At 38.6% G+C, this 12,902-nt stretch overlaps 1 protein-coding gene across 5 annotated transcripts in view; it reads right to left on the bottom strand.

Moving 5' to 3' along the window:
- OXR1 (oxidation resistance 1) overlaps nucleotides 1-12,902 on the bottom strand; it is a 260,480-nt gene that overhangs the window by 192,106 nt on the left and 55,472 nt on the right. The window contains exon 1 of one of the 5 annotated variants that reach the window (XM_085053403.1): nucleotides 95-112. The exons of the other annotated variants lie outside the window; for them this stretch is intronic. The gene's annotated coding sequence lies outside the window, so the exon portion shown is untranslated. Of the gene's footprint in view, nucleotides 1-94; nucleotides 113-12,902 lie in introns of those variants that run through there. 5 annotated transcript variants of the gene reach the window in all.

The following is a 12,902-nucleotide window of genomic DNA, read 5'->3' as shown; positions in this document are numbered from 1 at the left end:
TTTAGGAATGTTTTCATAAAGACTAGGAAAGCCATAGCACCTTAAAAGAGGAGTTATATTGCCTCTGGTGGTTTTGGCACCACCATTTCCTCACCTTGTTCACAGGGGATGCAGACTGTTCTGGAGGGCTCTCATGGGGCTCCAGGTCAGTGAACATGCTGCTGGGGGAACATGGTCTAAGATCAGCCCTAAGGGTAGGAAACAACCTACATCAATTCACTTTTAAAAGAATTTAATAAAAATAACCACAAATTGGCAAAGAAAACATACCCATTTCAGAATTGTTCACTACTCTAGCAGTTGATAGGAGCTGTTCTAGGTCTTGAGTAGCTCTGAGAATTAGGCCCAATACACAAGCAAAACAAATTTTTCATACCTATAGGAAACCACAAGCCCCAAACGCTAATGTCTGCAAATAAAACAGAAGATTCAATGGCTAAAAATGTAAATGGTTTCTAGTAAGCCACATGCCTTAAGACTTTATCAAGGCACTGTCAAATCAGAGAAAATCACGTATGCATGAAGTTGTCACCCGTCACCTTAGATATTCATTTTTATTTATTGGAGCTTCATCTCTTGTGCAATGAGTGAGTCAGGCTGCTCCAGGATCCAACATCTTTCACAGTAATGGGTTCACTAAAGCTGTAGCACTGCTCTTGGCTTCTGCTCAGCAGTTGGCCTGAGGTTACAAACTGTACTGTTTATTGAGCCTCATTAAAACCACTGTCATGTAGAATCAGCTTAGCTTGGCTTTAAGAAAATATAGAATTGCCTAAACGTGCAATTCCCTTTGAAGTCAGAATCCTAAGTTTGTACCATATTCCAATAATTCTAATAATTATTCTAATCGTTTTCCATGAGCAATAAATGGTCACATGTGTTTGTTGGTTTAAAACGTGACTCCACAAAGGTAATAACCATACTAAAATAATTTGAAGTTGGCTTGCAATTAGTGTTGCAACACAATATTTGTCTAACTAACAAAACTCAAATCCCAATCATGCAGGAGATGTAAATGCACAGTATGCATTCAATACTTTTGGCAAGAAACCAAAGAAGTATTTTAAATTCCATATTTAATGATCAGTTTATCTAGGCTGCCCTGGAATATTTACTGAGCTGTTATCTCACATACTATAAAGCAGTGACAAAGGGGTTCTGCATGAGTGCTATTAAATATCCTCAATGTGCCATTACAACTGGTAGCCTTTTTGTAAAACAAGACCTTAACAGCTTGTGATATATTGCACAGTAATTGATATAACAAGCCTGTGATATATTATCATAGTGTTCCTGCTCCAGAAGTGGGGCTGGCTTCTTGGAGATACTGAGGGGAAAAAACCTTACCCTAATAAATTTGTACATTCCCTTAGAACTATTTTATTGGTCCATCCAGAAAGGAAGTGTTAGAAAATAAGTATGACAGAAAGGGTATTTAAGCAGTAATTATAAAGATGGAACATGGGTAACAGTTTTAATGTGGCAGAGGGACAGGTTTAATAAACCTTTTTAAGCCTTTTTGATATAATAAATTCTGATAAAAAACAAAAGAGAAATAATAAAGTCAAGCTACAATAAGGAGATAATTCTGAGCACTAACATCAATTAACAAAGAAACCATCCAGGCATTGAACTTGCTTCTGCTAACATCAGCAACAAAATTCTTGGCAATTTTGTATGATGACATCCAATGCAGGGAAATTAAAAGCTCCCTCATCGAACTAGATGCTTCAGTAATTTCCTCTGGGAATGAGGCTCTTTTTTTCTCAATTTATGCCTATTATAAACAATATTTAAAATTTAAATTATTTAATATTTCACCTACACAGAGAACAGAATTCCCTCTCCTGTGTTACCCAAAACTGTTCAGAGCTGGGACTTAGCATTAAGCTCATGTAACTTATAGATGAGTGTCTAATCTCATGACCACTGTTAACTCACTGGGCGATGCATGTGAAAGGAGACTGGGGACAAGAAACAGGAATAAAGATATATTTGCTATCCATGGGGTATAGCCACTGGGAAGTGTCACCATATTCTCTTGGACCAAAATTACCTCCATAACGTGTCAATCCATCTTCCTCATATTCCTTCTTTGAATTCTCTTCACTTTATCAGTTTTTATGTTCTTTTCTGTACCTTCCAGGGAATTGCTGTACACTACTAAACATATATGGAAAGAAGACTACTAAACATATATATCCGTCAGAAAAAAATCAGACATATGACTCTTATCTTGTATATGGAATACTTGATTACTTCTCCATTTTTATGTGACTATTTTAAGTCCAGACCTAAAATGGGAGGAAGGCTGTGGAAATTCTCTGTTGTCTTGCTCACAGGGGAAAATGTAGCGGTTTCTTTCTCCTTTTATTCTGAGTTACATTTTTCTTCTGTTACAAAGTAAATTTAAGACTCAATAGTGCATCAGGAATTAGCTCTTCCAATGTGACATTATGTTTAAATTTAATCCAGTAATTTTATGACTGCTTAAATTTAGTGCCATTATGGTTCTTCACTGTAAATCATACTCTCAAGTAATCATGGTTTGCAACCATGAAATAACCAGATCAATTTAAGTATCCTTTCTCCACATGAAAATCACAACCCAGAGGAAGAAGTGAGTCCAGCATGGCTTATTGTCCTCCACTAACCCAGAAGGGCAAAAAGAACTGTAAGAAAATAAATGCAAAACTCTTCAGCATCATGTTTGATATACTGATATCAATCTTGTCTTCCTTCTTTTCCCATTTGAAAAGTTATGCAAATTTCTTTTCATCTCTCTATCACTACAATCATTTCAAATGAACAATAATCTGATAGTCTGTTTTATAGCCTCTTTGGAATATTCTTAAAAGTCTAGGCTTTCTTTTTTTGTTACTATATCAAAAGCGGCTATTATTAAAATCTAAAAGAAAGTTTAAAAGTCAGTAATTTTAATGAAAGAAATCAAGAAAACTGGAACAATCCCACTCCCTCTCATCATGACATGTAAAAGCAACACATTAAAAAGAACTGGCAAAACAGATGATGGAAATGGATATGCAGGAAGCAGTAATAAAGCAATAATTCAGCACTGAAAACCTCCACGCTCCTTTCATTAGCACAATGAAGCAAACATTTAACTACTGTTTAACAATAAAACAAAAAAAAAATCAGGGTAAAAAACCAAAAACTCTTTTATTAGATGAAGTAGTTCTATACTGAATAAAAAGGCTCATTCTCTTTATGACCCAAGAAAAACTACAACAAAACTGAAGAGGCAAAAATAGCAATACATGTCTTCATCTTGTAAATTTTCATTCAGTTGTACCTGAACACCTCACACAGAAATATGGATTATTATTGTGGTCCATTATTATGGCAGCTGAAATGCCAGCTGATGTGACTCATTAGACCTTAATCTCACAACTTTCTCCTTCAGTGCAGAAGTGGGAAGTGAACGGAGTGGTGAGCTGTAACTATGATGTCTGCAGTCTGCTCTTTGCTTGGCCATGGCTTCAGAAGTTACCTTGGCAGATCACAATGTTTTTAGAATGGCATATCACTTTTGGCCCCTTTTTTCTAGCATGAGTTGTGTGATTTAGCCTCATCACATAAAAAGAACTAAAACACTACAAAAACCAGTGTAGCAAACCACTGTGAGAACAGGGGTTCTATTACTGACAAGCAGGCAGCACCCATGAGCAGAACCTAAGGACAGCTTCTTCCAGACTGTTGTCAGCCAGAAGTTTCATTCCCTGAGCAATAGGGATTTTTCTGGTAATCCTTAGAAAAAACATCACACTATCTACACAAAATCCTTAGTGTTTCATTACTCCCAAGTAATGTGAAAGCCTTTCTGGGGTCCCTAGAAATTTTGGCTCTGTGACATCAGCTCCACAGGTTAATTAACTTCATGTGTTAAAAAATAGATGTATTTTCAGTAGGCATAAAACAATCATCTTTTAAATGTTTGGGGCCCTTAGTATGACTCAGAGCATAAAATGCACTAGAGCAAAGAGGATTTAGGTAGCATTCCCTCTCTGATTTTCTTCCTTTTCTGATCACCTTCTTAATTCTGTGGTCCACTATTCACTTTTCCTTTTTCTATTTTTGCTTCAATTTTATTTTCTAAACTTAAATACATCAGAAGAAACCTAAAAGTTATTACTATAATGTAAGACACCTGGAATATTTTCCCCTTATTTTAAAAATTGCAATTTCTGATGTGCTATATTTTTCCTTAATTAATAATCCCGAGTCTAGCCATTTTTTTAGAGCCAACAAAATATTTATACATATGTAACTTCTCTGTCCCTAATTTTCATTCTCTCCCCACTCCTTTCACTTCTCTTTTCTTTGTCTCCTTTCTTTATTCATGCAGTCTTCTTCGTGGTCCTCATTTATTTACTATAATTTGCACAGTGGGAAAAAAAAAAGAAAGCAGAGTACTTACAATGAACTAGTTGTGTGCAGAAAAAAATAATAACAGAAAATTGTATGGCCATTACATGACAAACAGATTAGGAAGTAATCAGCATCTGTGCGGCACTGAGGTGTAAGATGGAGCTCTGGCTGAGCAAAGCCCTCCTCTCCCAAAGAACCCCCAGGATGCACATGGATAGCAGCAGTACCCATTTTACGTCCAGGATCCAGCAAGCCATGCCATCCACATTACAGAAAATATCTGTCATTATTTGCACCTCATAGATCATGGTCTTTAAAAGCAAAAGACTCTGCACAAGCACAGGGAGAGACACAAATCTGAGCCAGACACTAGATTTGTTATGTTTATTAAATAACAAATTTAAAGGTGGATATTAGATGGCTCTTTTTCCTCTATCTGCCAAACATTTTAAAAAAAATTATTAGGTAAAACCATCCATCCTGAAAAGCACATTAGGTGTGAACATGTTGTAAATCCAGATTTTTGCACAGCAGAAAGCTGCCCTTCCTACATTACTGGAAAAAATGAAGTACACTACTTTACTCTTGAATGCACCAACGCAGTTTCTGTTGAAGCTAATGTACTGCCAACAGTGGTAACTGCTGCTCTTCATAATTACCAGCTGGGGTCACTGAGTACTTCAGATAACACTCTACATTTGTGTAACACCCCACATATCTCAGAGTAAATGCCATACTTTGTGGCACTCTCCCATGGCCTGGGCGAGACTACTGGGCTTTGGGCAGAACATTTACCTACCCTGTACTTTGACACCTACTTGCAAAACAGAGCAAGTTACCCTGTGGGAAGCTGAGAGTGTATATCTATTGTACCTATGATTTTCAGTTCCTGAAACCTACAGATCATCTGTCTGAAGCCAAATGTCATCTCTACCACTTTGCACCCAAAGCATGCTCACAAAGGACACATCTCACCTCTTTGCTTTCCTATCTACTGAAGCAACTATTTCACTACCATTATGTGCAGCAAAAAGGGACAGGGTGTTTTTAAATGGCATACAAATACAACTCCATGCTTCAGGACAAAAGAAAACAGAAACACCGCACTGAACAAATATTAGAATACACATAATTTTAAAATGTTCCCAGATATTTGACAGCAGGAATGAGATTTTAACCTATATAATGCAATTTCTTATTTTTCTTATATTCCTGTATCACTGCTTTCACTGAAATGCAATGTTTTAAATAAAAAGGCCTCTGGTCCTCCTCTTCCTTGGGAAACATATGTAGAGATTCTACTGGGAAGGGAAGAGTAGTGCCTGAAACCAAGTGGCAGCACACCCATTTCTGATCTCACTTCAGCTGAGATGACCCACCAGGCTCAAGGGGTTATGCCTCCCATACAGTGGCCTGAGGTACAGAGATGTCTTGCGAGGAAGGGAAAAATGTTACTGCAAATACATGCCTGAAATTGCTGGAGATTCATGAGGCTGTAATATTGCTACAAGTCACAGGTCATCTGCCTTTACATACATAAATCTGAGAAATCTTCATAAAGAAGGAACAGCATGCAACTAAACCCTTTTGCAGACATTACAAAGAAAGCCATTTGATCTTGTCATGACACTAATGCCTCAAAACATGACTTCACTTAGTGATTCCTGGCTGATCATCTCCAGCTAATGAGACAAGTAGGAAGGACCATCTGAGAAATCCTTAATCAAAGCATTAATTGAAAATGTGTTATATCCACTGGTCAAGGTCAATGTTTTTTTCTTATGAAACACATACAAGACAGTCAAAAGGACAATTTACTTAAATCAATAGGTAGTAATACTTGCAATGATTTACCACAATAGCAGAAGAACAAGCACATTTGAGAGAAGAGTATCTCCTCATCTAGGTTACAAAGCTCTTTAAAATACAGCCAGAACAGCATTCAGTTCCCTTTGGTTGCAGTGAATAGTTTGAAGGTTGAAATTACATTCTCTGTTGATCACTGGAAGACAGGCATAGGGACAGACTATTGAAAAATTTCACAGTGTCCTTTTGGCTGCCTTCCAGTCCCATCTCCAAGTGGCTGCTATTCTATTTAATGTAACTGGAGTCTACCCTTAGGATGAATATCTTTCTTCCTGACAGTTTTTGTTCTTTTTCAAGGCAGGGGAACAGCCACAGACCAACAAAGACTGCCTCTCTCGAAGCCTCAGCCAAAGGGCCCAGGAACGGAACAAACATGGCCAAAATGCTGCTGCATGACTGTCTTGCAAACAAGTTTCTCTACAATTTCACTGAAAATGCAGAGGATACAACAGCTGGTGTTAGGATAATCCCAGAAACTGAAATGGTTTTCAATGGAAAAGACTTTAAAACAGCAATGGGTTTTGAGGAAAATCTGTTCCATACCTGCAATACATGGTGACCAGTCAGTAAAAGATACAGTCTTGCTAAAAGATTGTAAGCTACAACTGATTCTTGTAGCAACAATGTAGGCATTTTTTATAGAGACACAGGTTAAACAGGCTTGCTGCATATCAGGGCTTCAGCCTTTCAACCAGGGATTCCAGAACAAAACCCAACCTGCTTAAAAATTCTTCAAAACCTTCACCCATGAAAGGTTATATAAATTCTCTAAGTGGATAGCCCTGGGTGAATTGCAAACGTGATTACACCTCGTTTGTACTGAGCAGATATTAAAGTTATGGCAGTGCTCAGGTTCAACTCACACACGTCAGTCTGTGTCTAACCTGCAGTGCCTCAGGGAACACACTACACATACAAGGATGTGTTCCACTATGTGATTGTTTTCCATGGCTACTGGCTCCAAAATTAGGCAAGCCCCAAACTGACCAATTTCTTCTGGTAGAGTTACAAGCTTCCCTGGCCATCAGGCTTCACCAATTACCAATGCTCCTCATGGACCTTCTTCCTGCTCTGCACTGCAGATGTTTGTGCAGCACAGAGGCTCGGAGGCACACAATAAATTGGTACCTTCTTCTTATATCTGCAAGAAGCAAAACACTAAGGAGTTTAGCAGATATTTATGCTCCCCAAAATAGCCAGGACTGATTCACATTTACCCTGACTCATATAAGATATCACAATCACATTACTTTCAGCGAAAACATCAGTTAAAAGGAATTTGTGTCAGGGCCACAAGCAAAGAACTATTCCATTACAGCATGCCTGTGCTGGGAAGTTGTTAACATCTTCAACAATTCCCTTAGGAAATGTCAACAGCAGCACCACGAAAAAGCAAACATATTTGTTTGTCTAAATATTAAGAAGAGCCTGAAACAGTTTCTAAAAAGTCAACAAGAAAACCACACTCAAAACCAGCATGATTTCTTTTTGTTGCAAACATAAATAGTTCTTATGTTAGTTTGGAGAGCAGTCAATGGGGAGTCAGCCTGGGTACCAGAGTGAAGCAGACTTTCCTCTTCACAGTATAGAAGAAATATATTAATCATGCAAATAGAAATCTTTTTGAAGAAAAGAAAAATGTTGCTATGCCTCTTTGGAATAAGAAAAGTAAACATGTAAATATCATGCTTTTAGGAAAAGCGGGATAGCTAATAAGTGACTGTGTTACTGTTTTCTGTATGCAGTGAAGGGTGAAGTATCTTGCACTTAACATATTGCTTAGCTCTTTTACATACTGCATAACACAGTCACAAGACTCTAGTATTTACAACTGCACTAACAAAACCTACTTTCCAAATATACAACACTCTTGAGAAACCTTCCACATTTTATAACACGCTTATCATTATTCAATACTTTAATGTTCCTATTGCATAATATATACAATGTCATTGTTATCTCTCGTTATCTTTACTGTGTGATAAGTAGCAGTGCTGCACTCACTGGTTACACTCTTTTTTTATTGCAAATAGACCCATATAAAATCAGCTGGGGGTTCATTCCCTCTGTCCTCTGCACTTCAGAAACAACATTCACCTGTGCATCAGAGAGCAAGTGGCTGGAGAGGAGAGGAGAGGAGAGGAGAGGAGAGGAGAGGAGAGGAGAGGAGAGGAGAGGAGAGGAGAGGAGAGGAGAGGAGAGGAGAGGAGAGGAGAGGAGAGGCAACATGAGGAGAAGCGAGGAGAGCTGCAGTGTTCAAAAGGAGGTGCCAAGCACAAGTAATATCCAGTACCAACAGGCCTGGGATTTACTGTTTCCACAGAATTTTAGTAAGTAGGGAGTGGCTTTATCACATGGAAATAGAAGCCAAGCCACAGTCAGATACTGTCCTTTATTCAACACTTGTTTATTACCCTGCAAAACATCTGGAAGAGCCAATCACCTGACAATCCCATATGGTTCTCCCTCCTCTAGCACAAGGCAAGGCCTTCTTGACCTCACCCTTCACTAAATCTGTAGGATACATCCAGCTCTTCACAGCCAGGTCTACCAGCCAAACCCTATTTAGTCCTGTTTAAGCTAAAACTTCTCTGCCATGTCTCAGCCTTCCTGGAAACTGCCAAGAGAGGACACAGGGCCTCCAGCACAGGTTATGTGATAAACCACTTTTGTCACTGGTTTTTCCACTTGAGAGTCTGGGAAACACAACATCATCTGATTCATTAAACATAAATAATTAACATGGCTCCTTCCAGTTCAAGGATAGTTTGTTTGCTATTGCCTTTATAAATAAGGACAGAATTTTAATGGAGCATAAATGTGCAGTTGAGATTCAAATATTTTAGAAACTTGCTATGTAAAATTAAAATAAAGTCACCATTAACAATAAAACATAGTTATTCTGTCATTATGAGTTTCCATGCTTATCATATCTCCAACAAATTACAGGTTCTTTTCTTTTTTCACTTTTCCTAACAAGCACAAGGAGATTTTTCATTGCTGCACACTTGGGCTGGAAGCTGAAAGTCAGGTTAGGTGCTTGCTCATCAATTAGTAATTAGGATTTTGCAGGTCAAGTTCTGCCCCAGTGTCAGCTGTCAAGTTGCCTTTTACTGTTAAATACAAATTCCCATCCTCACCCTGTATTGATAATCATAAACGCAACTATTTCTATCCATGACAGTTGATAGTTACTGGACAGGAAGAGAACAGGCTGAGAATAGAACTGAACTCAGCTCTTCATCTGAATATGTTCTAGTGAAAATAGGCAATAAATCCACTGACTACCCTCACAGCCCTTAATGCCTTACCTGAAACAGGAACAAAAGCCCATACAATTGACATTTGTGAACAGCAGATATGAGACATAAAAACATAAAGGCACTCTTATCTTTTTGTTTTGAAGAACTCCTCAGTTTCACTTGGAATTAAAAGTATTAAGAAAAAAAAGTTATTCCAACTCAACAGGCAGCAATCACAGAGCAATGAGCTCTCCAGTTGGCACTCACATCCCTGAGGAAATAGTGACTGTGAGGAAAGAAAAGCTGATACTCAGCATCCATATCAAGGGGATAGAAGGAATCCTCCCTCCCCTGCCACACACAGGGATGCTGCAACTCCTCTGGATCCTGCTGATAACATATGCTCCTGAGGCATCCTCTGTTATTATCACAGACTGTGCAGACATGCTTTTCCAGCCTTCTGTAGTATTCCTGATCTCCTATAAACACCACAGGGTTCCACACATTTAATCTACTTTATAACTTCAAAAGTAGTTAACTTACTTGGGGAGTTTAAGGGAATGTACTTAATTCAAAGAAGGTTTACGAGCATTCTTTATTTATTTATAAGGTGTTTTGAGGATGAGTTATCTAATAAGGAAGACCCATTGAACTGAGTAAGACGATTCTCAATATGCATTGAATAGAGTAAGATGATTACCTTTTTTCTCAGCTTCTCCCCTCAGATCTCTAATTCCCACTGGAACAGAGGGAATATGCCCAGGAAAAAGCTTCTATTACTATTGCTTCCTGTGACCACAACATGACTTGAAGTTCTGCTGCAAAGACAGTTGGCAGCTGAAACAATACGGTGCTGATGCAGAGCAGTCTTGTTTCCAGCTTACAATCTGTTTCTGCTACTGATGTATATATATTTTAAATATAAATAAGTAAGTCTGGTCCTTAAAGATTACAGGGGGCAGGAAGAGACACATTCTTGACAATGCTTTGTGTCTATGCATCTCTTTATATTTCTCTTTGTGCAACCAAAAACGACCTGAGAATATGATGAGTGGTACCTGTAAAGTCAAACACATTTTCTTTTGCAGAACTAGGGGCAAAATGTGAAGTTATAAGAATATTGAAAAGGCATCATTATTTGAAGTCTCCATTTAGCCACATTTAGTTTCATTATCACCCGTATAACATGCTCCACTTTCTCTTTGGAAGGAGATGCACTGGTACAGTCATTCTTTTTGAATTAATAAGTACTCCTTTCAGGGTCCCAGGGAGAACCCTGGAACATAAGGCAGAAAGCAACTCTCCTATTCAGACAAAGAACAGCACAAAAGGTGCTCTCACTTTGTGAGAAGCTTTCCTTTAAAGCAGACAGAAACCCAAAATGGCCAAGGAAGGGCTACCGAGTAACAGGAAGGACAGCACAGTTGGGAGAAAAACTTTCATATGAAGGAATTCATGATGCCTTTTATCTCCAGTACTGGAGATACTCGACCCAGCATTTAAATACACCAACTGCTACTGTACACTGACAGTGTAAATCACTGATTAGGCTGGGCACCAGCATAAAGCCAATATGAGAGACTGCCAACAATGACACCTTTGCCAAAGTTTCTTCTTCACCTCTTTTCATGAGGACATGTGTTCAGGAACCAGTAGAGCATGCCCTTTCAATGGATAATACCAATGCACTTTGCATCACAGGGACTTTCTTTTTAATGGCTAAGGAGCACATCTGCTGGAGCCCATCAACATCCTGCAATAGAACACCTCCAGCCTCAAGTCTGATGACTCTGACTGTGTGATGGACAGGCAGCTAGATAAGTCTGTGCCAAAGCATTTGGGGAATATATATATCTTTTTAAATACATTTTTATTGAGGTTTTCAGTTCACTTACTAGAGCTCAATTCAGTCAGTATAGCAACAGCATACTAGGTACTACTACATTTTGACCAGCAAATTAGCCAGATCTGCAGAATTTTAGGGAAGAGCCTGAGCATTAGCTCTGTAGTAGTGAAGTTCTGGGCCAAAAAATGCCCACTCTAAAGAGAGAGCTGTCCAGGAGCAGGCCTGAGCAGATTCTTCACTAAGGTCACTGTATGTTTGGTATGCAGTTAGTTATGCCTGCCTGTGTGATCCACCAGTCTGGAAGCCAATGGGTAATATTATCTTTATGACTTAGACTTGACTTAAATTAAGACCTATTTAGTTAATTTCCCAGCAATTCAAGACATATTCAGTCAGCTTTACATCATCAATGTTTCTTGAAGTAGGGAACACAAGATTTTGGAGCTGCTGGCTGAAGACCCAGACAGCTATATGCTGACAGCAGAAAGAGACTACATTGCAACTGCTGCTCATTCTGGAGTTACTACACTAGGAGGAGACTTTGACGGTCAAACTTCTGCCATCTGTATTTCTGCTTATTGGACTCTGCCCATCTTGCTGTATACCAAAGCCAGCATAAGTCTACTTCTGTTGACTCCACGAGCTATTGTTTAGAAAAAACCAACCAACCAACCCATCAAACAAACAGCACCACATTGGCTAAGACTCTTACTCTGGTGCATATAAACATGTTTTGTGACCTTTCAAAGGCCCTGTTTCTACAACATTTAAATATATTATTAATTCTAAACATGAGAAAATTGCACCTTCCAGTAAGTCAGCCAAGACTGGAATACTGAAATGCATTACAGCATAACTTCTGACTCCCATTGTACCAAGAAGCATAACATTTCCAGTATGTTACAAGAACATTGGTTACACAGGTTAGTCTTTTCATTCTGTCAGTCTTAAACAAGACTACTTGTTGCCCTAGAATGAGTACAAGGATAAAAGTGTAAAGGTTCAGGACACATTACAGCATATCCAAGATACAGAATTAATACTCTCAATTCACAAGGTGTTTTTACATAAAATTGTTCAAAATTGTGGCACATAGTTGTAGAATCACAAAAGAGTTTACATTTGAGGGGACTTTTAGCACTTACCTGCTCTGAAGTCTTGCTCAAAGCAAAGTCAACTTTGAAGATAGGTCTGACTGAAGTCAGGACAAGAGAGAGTCTTGTCCAGCCAACTCTTGTGTGTCTCCAAGGAAGGACATGGCCAGGATGTTAAGACAAGTCATTGTTTCCCTCAACTCAGCATCTGTGAGACAGCACCAAAATACTGGGCCCAGCACTTTGGGCTCCCCAGTGCAGGAAAGACATTGACAAACTGGAGCCAGAAGAATTGGTTTCTCCATATAGAAGCAAGAGTTTCCCTCCAATACCAGTACCAAACAAAACCAGTACCAATTTCTGGCCAATCCAGTAGAGACCGTAGCCTTTTTTTGTCATTGGAAAATATTGTTCTAAGGAGCTTTATTTTTAATATATATATTTATATATATTTTGGGGGCAGAG

Source organism: Lichenostomus cassidix, chromosome 2 (genome assembly GCF_008360975.1).
Source record: "Lichenostomus cassidix isolate B80296 chromosome 2, HeHo_3.0, whole genome shotgun sequence".
NCBI lineage: Eukaryota > Metazoa > Chordata > Aves > Passeriformes > Meliphagidae > Lichenostomus > Lichenostomus cassidix.
This window is presented reverse-complemented; position numbering and strand designations above follow the sequence as displayed.